Source organism: Antedon mediterranea, chromosome 1 (genome assembly GCF_964355755.1).
Source record: "Antedon mediterranea chromosome 1, ecAntMedi1.1, whole genome shotgun sequence".
In the NCBI taxonomy this organism is placed as follows: Eukaryota; Metazoa; Echinodermata; class Crinoidea; order Comatulida; family Antedonidae; genus Antedon; species Antedon mediterranea.
Window position 1 is genome coordinate 35,351,045 of NC_092670.1, and position 15,157 is coordinate 35,366,201.

Below are 15,157 nucleotides of genomic sequence, written 5' to 3' on the forward strand. Positions count from 1 at the left end.
GCTCACTGACCGTGTAAACATAATCTTAATTTAAATTATATTAACCTATGGGCAGCCAATCGGGTCATAATGACAGCTTAATAACTCGTGCATATAGCAATTTAACCCTAGGTTTATGTTCGGTTTTGAATCTAGGTTAACCAACGTATCCTTAAAGTTTTGAGTGTTTGTTTATACATTGCAGATATACGGAGACATTTCTGTAAATAATGATTATCGCATTTCATTGTCCGAAAATCATTGCAAAATCTCTCATCTTCATGTCCTAGTTGAGATACTTTGATCATGTGATTGATTGATTGATTGATTGAAATATATATTTATACTGGGTAACCTCTTCAGTCAAAGACTGGTCTCCCAGAGGGCCCAGTTGGTGATCAGTGGCTGTGATGTACTAATACACCGGGGTAACCCCCTACTCGTCTCGAAAGATGTACTAGGTTCTTTAAAGTGCACACGTATATGTTTAGTTTTGTCATTTTGTCATTCCTGAAAAAAAAGTGTGTGTAAAGTATCACTTCCAAGCCTCTGACGACAGGGAAAGAAGAAATACGTAGGATTGAATCTTTTAAGATGTGGTGCTGGAGGAAAAGGTTAAAAATTAATTATATTCAAGTTAAGAAGAAACGAGGACATATTGATTGAAATAGGAGAGGAAAGGCAAATAATGAGAAGGATAGCGGATCAGCAAAAACAATGGATTTGAAATAGAATTAGGGAAGGAGAATGATTGAAATTGTGATAGAAGGAAGATATGAAGGTAAAACAAGAAGAGGAAGAAAAGGGATAGCTTGGCTTAATAGATTAAAAAACTAAAAAGAAGAAGCACTAAATAGAGAAGCATTGAGAATATAGACTGTCATGGACCTGCCAAATGGCAGAAGACAAGATAAGACAAGATAGATAGACAAGACAAGGTTGTTTAGAATGATAGGCCTACTATAGTTCGTCATACTTCTACCACGAGCATTATTTATAAATTCGTTAGCAACTATATACCTATAACTTAACTCACTACTATATTTTTAGTAGTTTCCAATTGGTTATTCAATACCACAAAATATGTCATAAAAAGCACGTCTTCTTCTTCTGACTGGGGTATCACGTACGTTAATACCAAATATGAATAATTGATATGCTTATATTTATTTAAGGCGCTCTGGTTTCTGAAAGACTGGAATTTAGGAAAAAAAGTTTCTAGGGCAAGATCTGGAGTGTGTCGGCGCCTAAGGTAATTGCCGAGTTTTTTTAGTACGGAAGTCCCATGCATAATTAAACGTTACGCTGTCTATTTTTGACACGTATTAACGGTACATAAACACCCGTATGTAAACATAACCGAATTGTTTTGTTTCCTGCCACCTGAATGAAATCTTAAATTTCCAAAACTACATTCGGATTTTTTTCCTCAATTTTTTATATTAATATTATTTTTAACATTTTTATTTTATCTTTTGATATTACTGCATTCAAATAAGAAAAAAAAAATAAATTGTGCTTTTCAAAAATGCAATAATATACAGTATTATAATGTTATATTAATATTGTTTTGTAAGTTTTCCTTTTATCTTTTGACATTACTGCATTCAAATACGAAAAAAATATTGTGCTTTTCAAAAATGCAATTATATAAAGGCAACAAATTATAGGTTTACAATGTTTTATTGGTGGGATTAAGATGAAGGTCACATGTGACAACTGTAAAATAATGTGAGTAATATTTAATATTTTGACAGTTAGTTTTTAAAATATTCAATTCATTTTAATAACAGTATATTGATTTTCCTTTTAAGCAGGAACTCATAAATAAATGGATGAATAAATAAGTACAGTAGTATTTTAAGAATAGCCACAATTTTAGAAATAGGAAATTTGTCGAAGTAAACATAATAATAGTATTTGAAATCAAATTTTCGTTTATAGTGTTGTTATCAGTGTTGGCAAATCAAGCTGACATCACTACCTTGAAAAGTGCAATGATAACGCATAAAACGTTGGGTAAGTTCAACGTGATTTTGTCCTTCACTACCAAATTATATTGTTGGAAGGAGATGATTTTTTTCAATTTTATAATAATAGTAATCTGTATTATATTATATATTATATTATAATATATATTATAATACAAAAACAGAAAACATACCCAAAATATACATGTGATCATTGTTCACGAATACAATATCTAAACTGCAAATGCGTGACGAGTTGTTGTTTTTTGTTTGAGGTGTATTTTCTTTCAAGACAATACAAGCACAATCTTTTCATCTTAACGTAGTCTTCCTCTTCTGTGCTTGACATTAAAACTGCCCATAAGATGTAACCTATAATTTATTACTCTTTTATTAATTATTATATTAACTATAACAATAATCATAATAACAATAATTACAATAATTAAAAATAATACTACAGTAGTAATGACTATAATTTGTATGTGTTTTAAATGTAAATATGTATATGTTTGTATGATGTAGTATGTTTAAGAGGATATTAGCCCTTGATGGCATTTGCAGCAATAAAGAGATTGAATTGAATTGAATTAAACACATTGGCATTTCCACAAAATGCTATTAGGCCACTAATTATTGTAGGTGAAAATACAAATAAGGCCTACGATCAGTTAATTTGTTGTAGTTTTATTGTGTAGTGGCACGCATTCAACAAATATTGTTACATTAGTAGAATAGAATATCCACATATTGATACAATTATTCAAAACCATTATTAGTCATTACACATGGAAATAATCTTGGACGATGAATAAGTTCTATGGAAATGAACTGATTGACACCTATATCAATTAGGTTATATTAAAATGAAAAGGTTATACCATTTAGAAGAGGACAGGTGATTTTTTTGAGAAAAATATAAATGACGTCATAACAATATTCAAAATAATGTACAGTACACTGTTTTTAACAACCCTTTCGGGTCTTTCGGAAGGATATTAACTTACCTACGGGGCGCAGTTCGGGACAATACTTATGTCAACGACACAGAAAATAATTCTATTCAGGATTCAGGCATTTCTTGTTGTAATTTTAATCAATAACTTGCATAGTGATCAATGCATATTGGCTTTGGTATACTGTACTCTATCACAAACTGTTTAAAGTTCGGTCTAAACTTGTTATTTATTATTTTGGAAACACCTACTAGCATCTTTACATTCTCCTTCCTCTTCTCTCACTCTCCCGGCCTACTTCCACACCCCATTTAAGCTTAATTGTATGTTCCTCACGAACATTATGAACTGTTATCGTACAGAAATACTGCGCGCACTTAACAACCGTTTTTACTCAGGAAAGTGTATAACATTTAGTAGCATACTCCATGCTCCCCTCCCATATCACCAAATGCTTATTCGAGCGGGTGCGTGCGGTAGCCTAGCCTACTTCAATTTCATTGAGAGAATAAACTAATTTCAAATCCATTACCGTTGTGTATAGTAAGCAGGTGTCAGTATTTATCAACACAAAGTAAAAGCGATTACTTTGCGAATAATAGTTATTATACCTAACAAGCAAGACATTTTTTTCACAGGGTCATATTCAGTCTTAAACCGTAGTTTATGTGACAGAAAATCGATGGAACGCAACACCTGCTTAAGCGATTCACCTCAGTTTAAGCATGCGGTCATCCATCTTCAAGTTTTCGTCGTTAATGGCACGTCATAAGTAGTGAATTACATGCTCTCTTTATCAATTAGAGTTGTAACTTTGTCCTATTTCATTTTCCGGTTCTGCAATCATTGATAATCATTGCATATATTTGATAACGTATCGTGCGCAATCCAAATTAATTGAACTAACGTAAAATGCGAAACGGAAAATTTGATTTGAATGAAACTTTTTTCCAATCATGATATCAGAAAACTATAGAAATAGTCTCAGTTCCCCAGACCGTGAATGTATTGTATCTTTCGAGTCTTGCATTTCATTGGTAAAACTGTTATCCGGGTCCCAAAATGATCTGTGAAATAACACACGACGTAAATGCACTTGTTGGTGTCTCAGTATCTGACTATTTAATGATAAGTCAAATTCCTGAGACCCAACCTTAGATGCAAAGGAGGTCATGTGATACTCCACAGGTCTTTGAACTACATTTTATAGGGGTCTAATTTTTATAGGGGTCTAATTTCTGTGCTGCTTACAAAACCAAAAGTTGCGCGCATCATGACGTATGTACTTTGCGTTATAATGAACACGTGTTTGCGCAAACTCTGGTAATATTTGTACAGTACACTATGTAGAGCCGGTACAACGGTTTTAACACACTGAAAACCTAGGCCTACTGATTGTCTGGGTTTATAACATATGCCGCTTTGAGTCGTCGGCGTACGATGCAAAGAACACGCACATCTGCATTGTGAAAAAATAGATTTCAATTATCTGAGATAGGCCTAAAAATATATGCAAATAAAATGAAACTATGGCCCAATTTGTAAATAACATGCACCTTTCTTTTGACAGTCTTGGAAGAAAGCAACATAGGACATTTTCCCATCTGCCTTTTGTGAATGTTCCATTTCTTCACATCTGCCATGATCGAGTTCCGCCAAATGAAGCACATTTCCAAACAGTATACATTCAAAACACGCAGACAAGTAGTATTGAATTTCTAGCACAAATTACAATGATTGAGTATAAATTTGCCTCTGGAGGTGTCATGCCTTCACAAAAACCATTATCCTGTCAGTTCCAGTACATTATCATTGATCTATTAACTTATAGTAAATTGCTATTAATTTTTTCAAAACACATTCCTATTGAGTAAAAGTATTGCTAAATGCGCAACAATGGTAAACACATTGTGGATACATCGTAAGAAACCCCATTTATTTTGGTTGGCTTCGGGCGGAACTGTGGCGTTGGATCGACCAAATAACGTCCCAACCCTAAATCTCGCTATATTATTCGCAACGACGCCATTGGTAAACGGGGCGCCATTAAAAACAAAAGTAATGTCATACTCTATCCATCACTTACAAAATAGTGTTTGTTTCAGTAAACATCTTCCGACTTCTGACTCCAAGTACTGTAATAGATAAATAAAGGCTATATAACTATTTGAGGGCAATTATGTATGTGAGTATTATGAGTGCAGACAACGTACTATTTATATGTGAATTAGTGGCGTCTAGCTTCATGTTGACGCAATTGTAATATATTAGGTAAACCAGGAAAGAGTGAAATCACACTTCCTTAGATAAACGGTTCTCTCTATTTCAAAATATATGCGCACCGAACGCATTATTTTTTTACCATTTTAAGAAATCGTCAATATTTATTTTCTATGTTAAATAATTGCAAGATACCTGACATCTAACCTGCCAATATTTCCTTAATAAATAATGCCCACCGGATTCTTATTATAGAACACATACTGAATTTAGTAATTGCATGACAATTGGAAATAGGAATATTTGTATAGTTTACGTTACCTAACAACATTAAATGTTTGAGGCATCACCCAATGTTCATCCTTAAGATTTTTACGTTAGCGATCATTGTACCGTCATAATTTGTTTAAACTAGATTATACAGTTATACAGTGTCTCACGTGTTGGCATTTTCTCAATTATTTTACTGTTCTTTTTTATTTTGTTTAAACTGTATATCAATCAAATTTGAATTTAACGCATTACAATTGTTTAAAATACATATTACGTCCAAGCCGCAAGGTAAACGATATTCTCTTTTAACATCGGTTGAATGAAAAATCAAACGTCTACATCGTATCAAATATACTGAATTATATATCAGAACGTGAAGAATCCCTTTAATTATCACTATCACATAACGCATGTATAATTCAAAGCTCTTCTTCAGATAAAATGTCTAAACTTTACAACGTTCTATAAAATCGATTTCCTAACGTCTGTTTACTCATTAGTCCAGTCAATCTAATGATATACCCACCACAAATTGCAATAGTAACAAAGCAAGTATTTTTGAATTCCATATAAAGTGTAGAGCAACATACTAAAAGTCACCGAAAATCCAAGCATTGGGTCAAGGGGTCAGAGGTCAATAAAGGTCATTTTAATTCAAAATTAATATGCCCCATTAATTACATATATTTAACCATTTGAAATACATTATATACAAGTTTGATTTATGTCATCCGAAAGCTTATTAAATTTCCTATTCAGTGATATCAAACTTATAGTCATAAGATGTTATTTAGAATGTCATTTTTGCGGAAAAACACAACATAATGTGTCAATTTTGGCAAAAAATGTTGTTTTAGCTGTAATCAACAATGGTATACACACAGGGATACCCTGGGGTGAACATTTCAGTCCAAAGCGATACACTAATGACCAGCTCAAGATGCAGATGAGTGACATCTCCGTTCCTGTTGCTTCTGGATGATCTACATTCCATTTTTTCCAGATGACATTTGTGTTGCCATGGTTACAGTATTTATATTGGGATGTATAAGTATTTTAACGATTTTTTAACCAGTAGAAATACAAAGATGTTCAACAGCAGTTTGACAATGACCTCCATGTTGTATGACGTTCGGACCATCTGGACTGGATTGAAAGGGTTTCTATGAGAAGCCTCAAAGAAAACCAGAGGTTTGGCAAGAGATATAGGAATGAGTACATCCAGACCAAATCTGCGCTGAAATGTATGTAATGCCTTGCAATAGTATCAGGGCGTTACTCCAGCAGCGGCCAACATAAGACCTAATGGCCAAACGTCAGGGACACAATGGCAATTGAAAAATACATTTGGTTACGACTCAGAGACTTCATACCATTGATACGGGAGTTACTGCAGGTGATTCGGAATATAAGCAATGTGGTATTAAGCATTAAATATTTTGGCCAGAAAGTCTTGCAATGTATTCAAGATCCTGGTAATCAAGTCATATGTACATACAGGCAAATATGTGTGCATTGATCCTACAGTTCCAGAGGAGACTCGAGGTGACAACATGAACATGAACTTTGTTATCCACCAGCACTTTTTGAAACTACCAACTTACAATACTTTCAGCTAATAAACCAACATGATGCTATGTGGAAACAACTTCTTCTGAATAGTCTAACACATCCAAATCACTGAATGATGTCCAGTAGGCCTACATTCTAGATGGTAGTGCTCTACTGCACAGCATTCCATGGAATAGTGTAGAGATCTGTAAAAAATATTGCTCTGCCATCATAGTCTTTGATAATTATGAAAGCGGTTCATACACCAAAGACGGCGCACATGGTAAGGCGTGTCAGGTGGTAGTGTCCCTGTACATTTTACCAGTGACATGTTCCACAAAATTAGATCACTTTCTGTAACAAACAACAATTTATAAATCTTCGTAACTAGTATTTGAACAACATGGCAATGAGTGAATGCAACTGCTGATGCAGATGTTCTTTCGGATAGTACAAAAAACCATTGAATCAGCAAACAGGAAAACATCTGTCATTATCCGATGACACGGATCTACTAGTGCTCCTCTGCAATCAAGCATTTAAAACATCTTGTGATATTCTTTAGACTGGAACTGAGATGCTGGACTATCAAACTGGTTCAAACAGTACTTTTGAGAGACATCTGTGATAACCTTCTGTTTGCTCATGCGATACTGGTGACACAACATCCAGAGTTTTCAGAATTGGCTCTAAAAAAAGCTTGTCATTGCACTTATTTCTTACATTATGCTGTAGTCTTCAGATGCAAACAAGCTACAAAGGATGACATTGTGATTGCTAGAGAAAATGATTTAGTGTGTCTGTACAATGGACGACCTGGAAAACGTGGAATGCCTTTGACTCCATCCCATCTACAAGTACAACCTCGCATATCGCCAACTTCATAATCGTACCACAACCAAGGTACTTAACATCATGTTCAAGTTCAAGTTATCTTTTAGCAATGGAGTGGGGTTGATATGTGTACCGAGGATTGGGGATGGAAGATCAGATGATGGAAACATGGTTCCTCTACACACAGACTTAAAGCCAGCACCTGAGTATCTCCTTGAAGCATTCAGGGGTAACTAGAACTACATGTGGTGAATGCAATGGCATTTCACTGTACTAATACCCGAACAAGAAAGTGATACTGATGACATATAAGTTGTGAGTCCTTTTCTATTTGAAGGATTAAAGAATATCATCCCACACGGAGCAATTCAAATAAAAAGGTCTGGATTAAAATGATCCTACAAAATATACAAAAATATCACAATACACAGTACAATATAACAAGAGTCAAAGTTCGAGAAGAGTCGGATGGCAACTGGCAAAAACGAATTTCTTTTCCGGTTTGTTCTACATGCATCGAAAGCGACACCCATGAGGCATAAGCTCGAAATCACTGAACAAGGCATGGTTAACATTTTTTAGAATAGCTCTACTTTTTTCTAGAGTTTGCATGTCACAGAAGGAAGATAAGCTACAAAGTTGACAACCTATTAATTTAGAACTTAAGTTAACAATTCTTTGTAGTGAGTTTCTCTCTTTGACCCTAAGACTAAAAAACCAGCATATAAAGGAAAAAAGTTAAAACGTTCTTAATAAAGGAATTATAAAAAAAACCTGAGAATTACTTTATCTATCGACATTAAAATGGTTCAGCTTCCTTAACAGATAAAGTCTCTGGTGTCCTTTCTTTACTATTCATGCCTCTGTATTTAATTCCCAGCTGAGAATGTCCTCAAATATAGTACCTAGGTATTTAAAGGAATGGACAATATCGCTGGTTCGTCATTTATGATGGATACCAGAGGGCTGCGTCCTTTCTCCTTCCTAAAATCTACAATCATGTCCTTGGTTTTGGTCACATTGGGTTCCAAGTAGAAGTTTCCACAAAATTGGATAAAACAATCTAATGCGGAACCATGACCGTCCTGTGAATTTTGAAGGAGAGACAGCAAGACAGTGTCGTCAGCAAATTTGACAAGATGACTATTGTCCTGTTCTCTGCGACAGTCATCATTCTTCTAGCTAGCATTATTTTTCCTATTTCATGATGATGCAATAGGTACAGGAAAAACATTATTTGCACCAAATATTACCAAAATATAAATAAAATATATATAACCATAATTTAGTTTTACGTAAAAGGTCAATGACCTCTATAGTTACATAAAAACTGTTGTATCAATTAGTTTTTAGAGTAAGCAATACATATTATACACATTTGTAGTTATTTAGATGTTATTGGCAGGCATAAAATAATGTTACCTACTACTACACTACCTGTTGTTGATAACAATTTATCATTATTATAGGATTATTTTTATTATTGTTATTATTATTTATTTATTTATTATAAGTGCATAATTAATTCAAAATACTTAACATCATTTTTCCTAATTCATATGACGATAGGTACAGAAAAAACACAAGTTACATCAAATGCATCGACAATTATGGAATAAGACATTGCATGTTAATAATTTTGTTAGGAAAAATTTGAGTTTTTGTAAAAGGTCAATAACCTTTTGACCTCTAGTTACGTATAACTGTTGTATTAATTGTTTTTTTAATGTATATTAGTAGGATATATATACTCTACACATTGGTACTAAAGCTATTTAGATATGATTATAAAATAATAGATTATAGGCATAAACGCTACCCCCTACCCCAAAATTGTTTACATTACATTTGATCAAGAATCAATTTCAATAAGAATAGTACATCATTACTTTTAAAATTCTTCTAGTTAACATCATGTTTCCTATTTTATATATCGATAGGTACAGAAAAAACACAATTTTGATTAAAATGCATCCACAATTATGGCATACGATATTGCAGTTAATCATTTTTTTAAGGAAAAAATGATTTTTTGTAAAAGGTCAATAACCCTTTGACCTCTAGTTATATAAATAAGTGTTGTATTTTGTTTTTTTAAATTGCATTTTAGAAAGAAATATATATTCTACACATTGATATCAAGATTATTGAGATTGGATTTAATAAACCCACAAGTTATGGGCATAAATGTTACCCCTACCCCAAAAATATTGATGGAATAAAATCACTATATAGTTGTTGAGATTACGTAAAAAATAATGTGTTCCAATGCTTCAATTTTCGGTGACTTTTAATATGTCATTCTAAACTACATTTGGAATGAAAAAATCAATGTTTCGTTACTATTGCAATTTGTGGTGGGTTTACCTCTAAATATCACTAGATTGACTGGACTACATGGGATGCCTTCTGCTGTAAACACAATATTAAATATAATGCACAAGTACAATATTAAAAAAATGTGTAAAATCCTATTTTCCCCCTACGTTTAAGTCAACAGAAGTGCAAATATACATCGTTGATATATTTATTTGATAGGTACAATGGTTAAACCTAAACGTCACATGTTTCTTGGTAACAATTGGTAAGGATATCAACACGTAATTAGTATAATTTCAACATTTTGGAAGATATCAAATTTAGTTTACGTAAAACATAAAGAATAAAGCAGATAATGAACCTACATACGTTTAGTAAACAAACCTTCCTACACTAATATGAAAATCGAGTATAGTTTACTTCAATATGAAAAAAATACAAGATAATATGTATATCCACGATTCTATAAACTACGATATTAATTTGATTGTATTGGTTTTCCAGCGGCACTTTTAGACCTTATTATTTACTCGTTTACATTGGTTCGTATCCACCAAAGTTGGCGATAACTGCCAAAGTTACCGGGGTAAATAACTAAGCAGTGAGTGAGTGGCCGAGCGGTTAAGACAGTGGAACCGTAATTACGTAGCCATAACATCGGCAAGGGTTCGAGGCTCACTCGAGTCTTCTCGGATAAGGACTATAAACCGTAGGTCCAGTGTACACAACTAGCTCGTGTGCACTTTAAAGAACCCAGTACATCTTTCGAGACAAGTAGGGGGTTACCCCGGTGTATTAGTACATCACAGCCACTGATCACCAACAGGGTCCTCTGGGAGATCAGTCTTTGACTGAAGAGGTCACCCAGTATAAAAATGAACAAACAAACAAGCAGTGATGGTTCGTACCCACCGAAGCTAGCGATAACTACCCAACTTACCCGGGTAAATAACTAATCATGATGGTTCGTATACTTAGCAATAACTGCCCAACTTATCCAGGTAAATAACTAAGACTGTGGGTTCGTACCCACTAAAGTTAGCGATAACTGTCCAACTTAAACGGTTAAATAACTAAGCATCATGGTTCGTGTCAACCACCAAAGTTAGCGATAACTTTCTAACTTAACCGGGTAAAATAACTAAGACTGATGGTTCGTACCCACCAAGGTTAGCGATAAATGTCCAACTTAACTGGGTAAATAAGTAAGCATGATGGTTCATATCCACCAAAGTTAGCGATAACTTCCCAACTTACCCGGGTAAATAACTAAGCATGATTGTTCATACTCACCAAACTTAGCGATAACTGCCCAACTTACCCGGATAAATAACTAAGCATGATTGTTCATACTCACCAAACTTAGCGATAACTGCCCAACTTACCCGGATAAATAACTAAGCATGATGGTTCGTATACCCACCAAAGTTAGCGATAACTGCTCAACTAACCCGTGTAAATAACTAAGTCTGAGGGTTCGTACCCACTAAATACTCAACCTACCCGGGTGAATAAATGAGCTGGCCATAAGTCTCTTGGTTGGCCAAAAAACTTTGCTTCAAAAATATATTCCGGTAAATTCAAAATCTCTTTTCAATTTAAGACCATCGAACTGATTGGTCTTGTAAGGAGAATTTAATGACGACTTGTTGAAAATAGCAAAATGGAAATAGGTTTTTCATTTTGACCCGGCAGTAATTTTATGGAGATAATAATCCTTTCTAGATTAATATCATTTGTAGGTTAATCCGTATTTCTAGTCCCAACAGACGAAGGTAGCGACACGTCTCCATGGTAATGCGTTGATATTACCAGGCAATCAAATCGTACATTATTTTAGCTACACTTTCAATGGGTTGTTGGTACTATCAAATCCCATGTGTGTTAATGCTATAGGTCGTTTGGCGATAAGTGTTTTTCTGTCATCGGTCCTAGATTGTGGAATAACTTACCATCTTATATTCGTGAAGCCCCAAATGTGCAATATTTCAAGAAAATGTTAAAAACCTATCTCTTTCCTAAATAATGTTAATGAAATTATTACGGTAACTTTTTGTAGGCCTATAGGCCCTCAAAGTTTATATATATATATATATTTTTGTATTTTCATTCCATTTTCTATTTTTTGTTTTTTTGTAAGTTTTGTTGAGTATATAGTATTTTCTATTATACAGCGCTTTGGTCACTTGGAAAAGCGCTATATAAATCCAAAATTAAATTTAAAAAAAATATACCACAAAAGGGGGTATGATACATCTTTGATTCATTTTTTGTCTGTACCCATGTCTCATGAGGCGCCCTCTGCTAAGTTTTTGCTGAAAGTTTTCGGTAAATGTTAGCGTTGAAATATAGTTGATTGAGTTTTGTGAAAATGTGATTAAATCGTAGATTCTTTTGGAAACTGTGGTTTCAGAGGATGTCACAATACTTATCGTTTTAGACTAGCCTTAGTGGATTATCATTCGTGGCCAGGTGGTCTCGAATCGCGGCGGCCACACTATAAACATTCGCTGCGCCATGACCAAAAACAGTTGGGTTAGGAGTTAACGTTGGGATGTGTATGATTAGACTTGCCCCAAGTCTGTTTATTATCTTTTTTATGTTAGTCCACCAGTCGGCTTTTTATTTCAATTTTTATTTTATTTCGATTTTTAAGTAGTATACATATGAAATGCCATATGCGCCAAAATATTTTTTTGAAAACTAATATTAAGTCAAAACTCCGTCTAGAATAAAGACTAGTGCATAATGTGTATACTTCTGGTACCCAATACATGCCTCACCCGATCCATTCTGGTACCCAATACATGCCTCACCCGATCCATTGATAGGTTAATGGATGTTGAATCACATGTTTAATATTCATAGTGTGCTATATCCTCGGGGGACAAACTATTTTCTATTGAATTTCTAACTTTCATGAGAGACCTCAAATGATAACTTGGTCATTCATCTTCAGACACATTTTGCATAATGTTGTTAAGGTAGAATTACATTTAAAGGTGTTATTTCTTCTAAACCATTATTCTAAACATATTGTCATATTTGCTAATTACTAAAGTACATCATTTTAAATACATTGTCATTATATATAAACATACGATGTATCCAGATGTAATTGTGTATTTTAATTGATGTTAAATGTTAACACACTTTCAACAGGGAGTAACACTGTCAACTTCAAGTGTTTACTAAAATAAATTTTACCAATCTGTATTATTTACGTTAAACCAGTAAAGCTTGGTTTCCACTTGTTACGTAACGCAACGCGACCTACGTCGTCGGTTCCCACTTGTGATTACGCAATACATCACTTTGCGTCAATACGTCGCTGCGCTGCGTTCTAGTGGGAACCACGCTTACTAGATACGTAACCAGATGAAAACATTTTTTGAAAACTTTACGAATGATTGGTATAGCGACGCTTTCAAATTGGTACAGAGTCAGAACTAATATTTGAATCCGGGACCTGGGAATAAAGATCAAGAATAATTTCTTCCTCTTTAACGTATTCATAATATTGTTCGATTGAACAGTATTTTTTTCTGTGTGACAGCGACGAAATGAATATTTCTTTCTTTCTTCAGACTATTGTATACATAATAAATTATCATAATTGCTATAGTGAAATTCTGTAGGATTAAATATATATAACAACTGCGGTGTAAATTTTAGCCTGGTGTCATTTTAAAATATTTATTAACATAATTATTTTTGTTAATATATTAAATTGATATAGGCCTATATGTAGAAAATATGATTCAAATGAATATTATTAACAGACTATAAAAATTAAAATTGCATTGAACAATACTACGATTGTAATTCGAACACTTCTGCGCACAAATACTGAGCATCATTTTTAACCAATAACAAACTTGGCGATTAAATGAGACGTGTTATGTAAATTACAGTCAGGCGGAGACATACAGTTTTAACTGTTCATTTGAACAGCGTATTTACTCGAAGTCGAGTTCATCTATAGGCCCCCCAAAGGCTAAGATTAAACAATTGGATTTGTAACTTTTAGGCCATCCATCGTTTGTAGACGTTGATTTAAATTGCGATAATTTATTCTCAGACAGGCTAGGCCGGAATTTTCCACTTCAATTTGTATCCGTTTCGTCTGTATTGTATTTCATGAAAACTATGATAAATCTTGTACTCGTTTGAAACGTTGTATTTTTTTTACAAAGGTAAGTGTTTTTATGTTTTAAATATTAATTAGATAAAAGTTGTGAAATATTTGTTTATGTTTTAATTATTAATGATCTGAAAGTTGTGAAATATATAATTTCATAAGAAACAAGGCCATATACATGGCTGCAGTCGCGTACTCAAATTTTAGTTTGTGTTTAACGACCAACCGACCGACATAGTGAGCTGCAGAGTCGCATGAAAAAAAAGAATGTGACGTTAGTGTGTTCTTTGATGTTAATGTGTATGCTTCTGAAGCTTGTAACAAATAATAAATGAAATCATTGTTAGCAACATAATTACTGGTCACTGTGACTAAACTGGTAATGTGACTAAACTGGTAATGTGACTAAACTGGTAATGTGACTAAACTGGTAATGTGACTAAACTGGTAATGTGACTAAACTGGTAATGTGACTAAACTGGTAATGTTTCAGTTTTCAGTTTCAGTTTCAATTTTTATTTTCCAATATAAACAAGTGTTATGAATATATGCAAAAATGGAAGAATGACCAAAAAAGAGCAAAGCTCGTACAGTATTTGGCCACCTTAACAAAATAATTAATACATGATACAAACATAATTGAAGCACAGGACGAGACAATACTAGCTAAACATGTTGGAATATGAACTCAAAGATAGTGCGATAAAACCAAAAAAAGCAAAAGAATAATGTAAATGTAAACATATTTGTAACACTCATTGATAAGTTAAGAGTAAATTATTTTTATACAACTTTTTATATACTTTGACAGATGATGAATTACGAATAGAAGCATCAATACTGTGACTAAACTGGTAATGTGACTAAGTGGTAATGTGACTAAACTTGTAATGTGACTAAACTGGTAATGTGAC

At 33.6% G+C, this 15,157-nt stretch overlaps 1 protein-coding gene across 4 annotated transcripts in view; it reads left to right on the top strand.

Moving 5' to 3' along the window:
• LOC140044030 (PDF receptor-like) overlaps positions 1–15,157 on the top strand; it is an 82,181-nt gene that overhangs the window by 42,459 nt on the left and 24,565 nt on the right. The window lies entirely within an intron of this gene.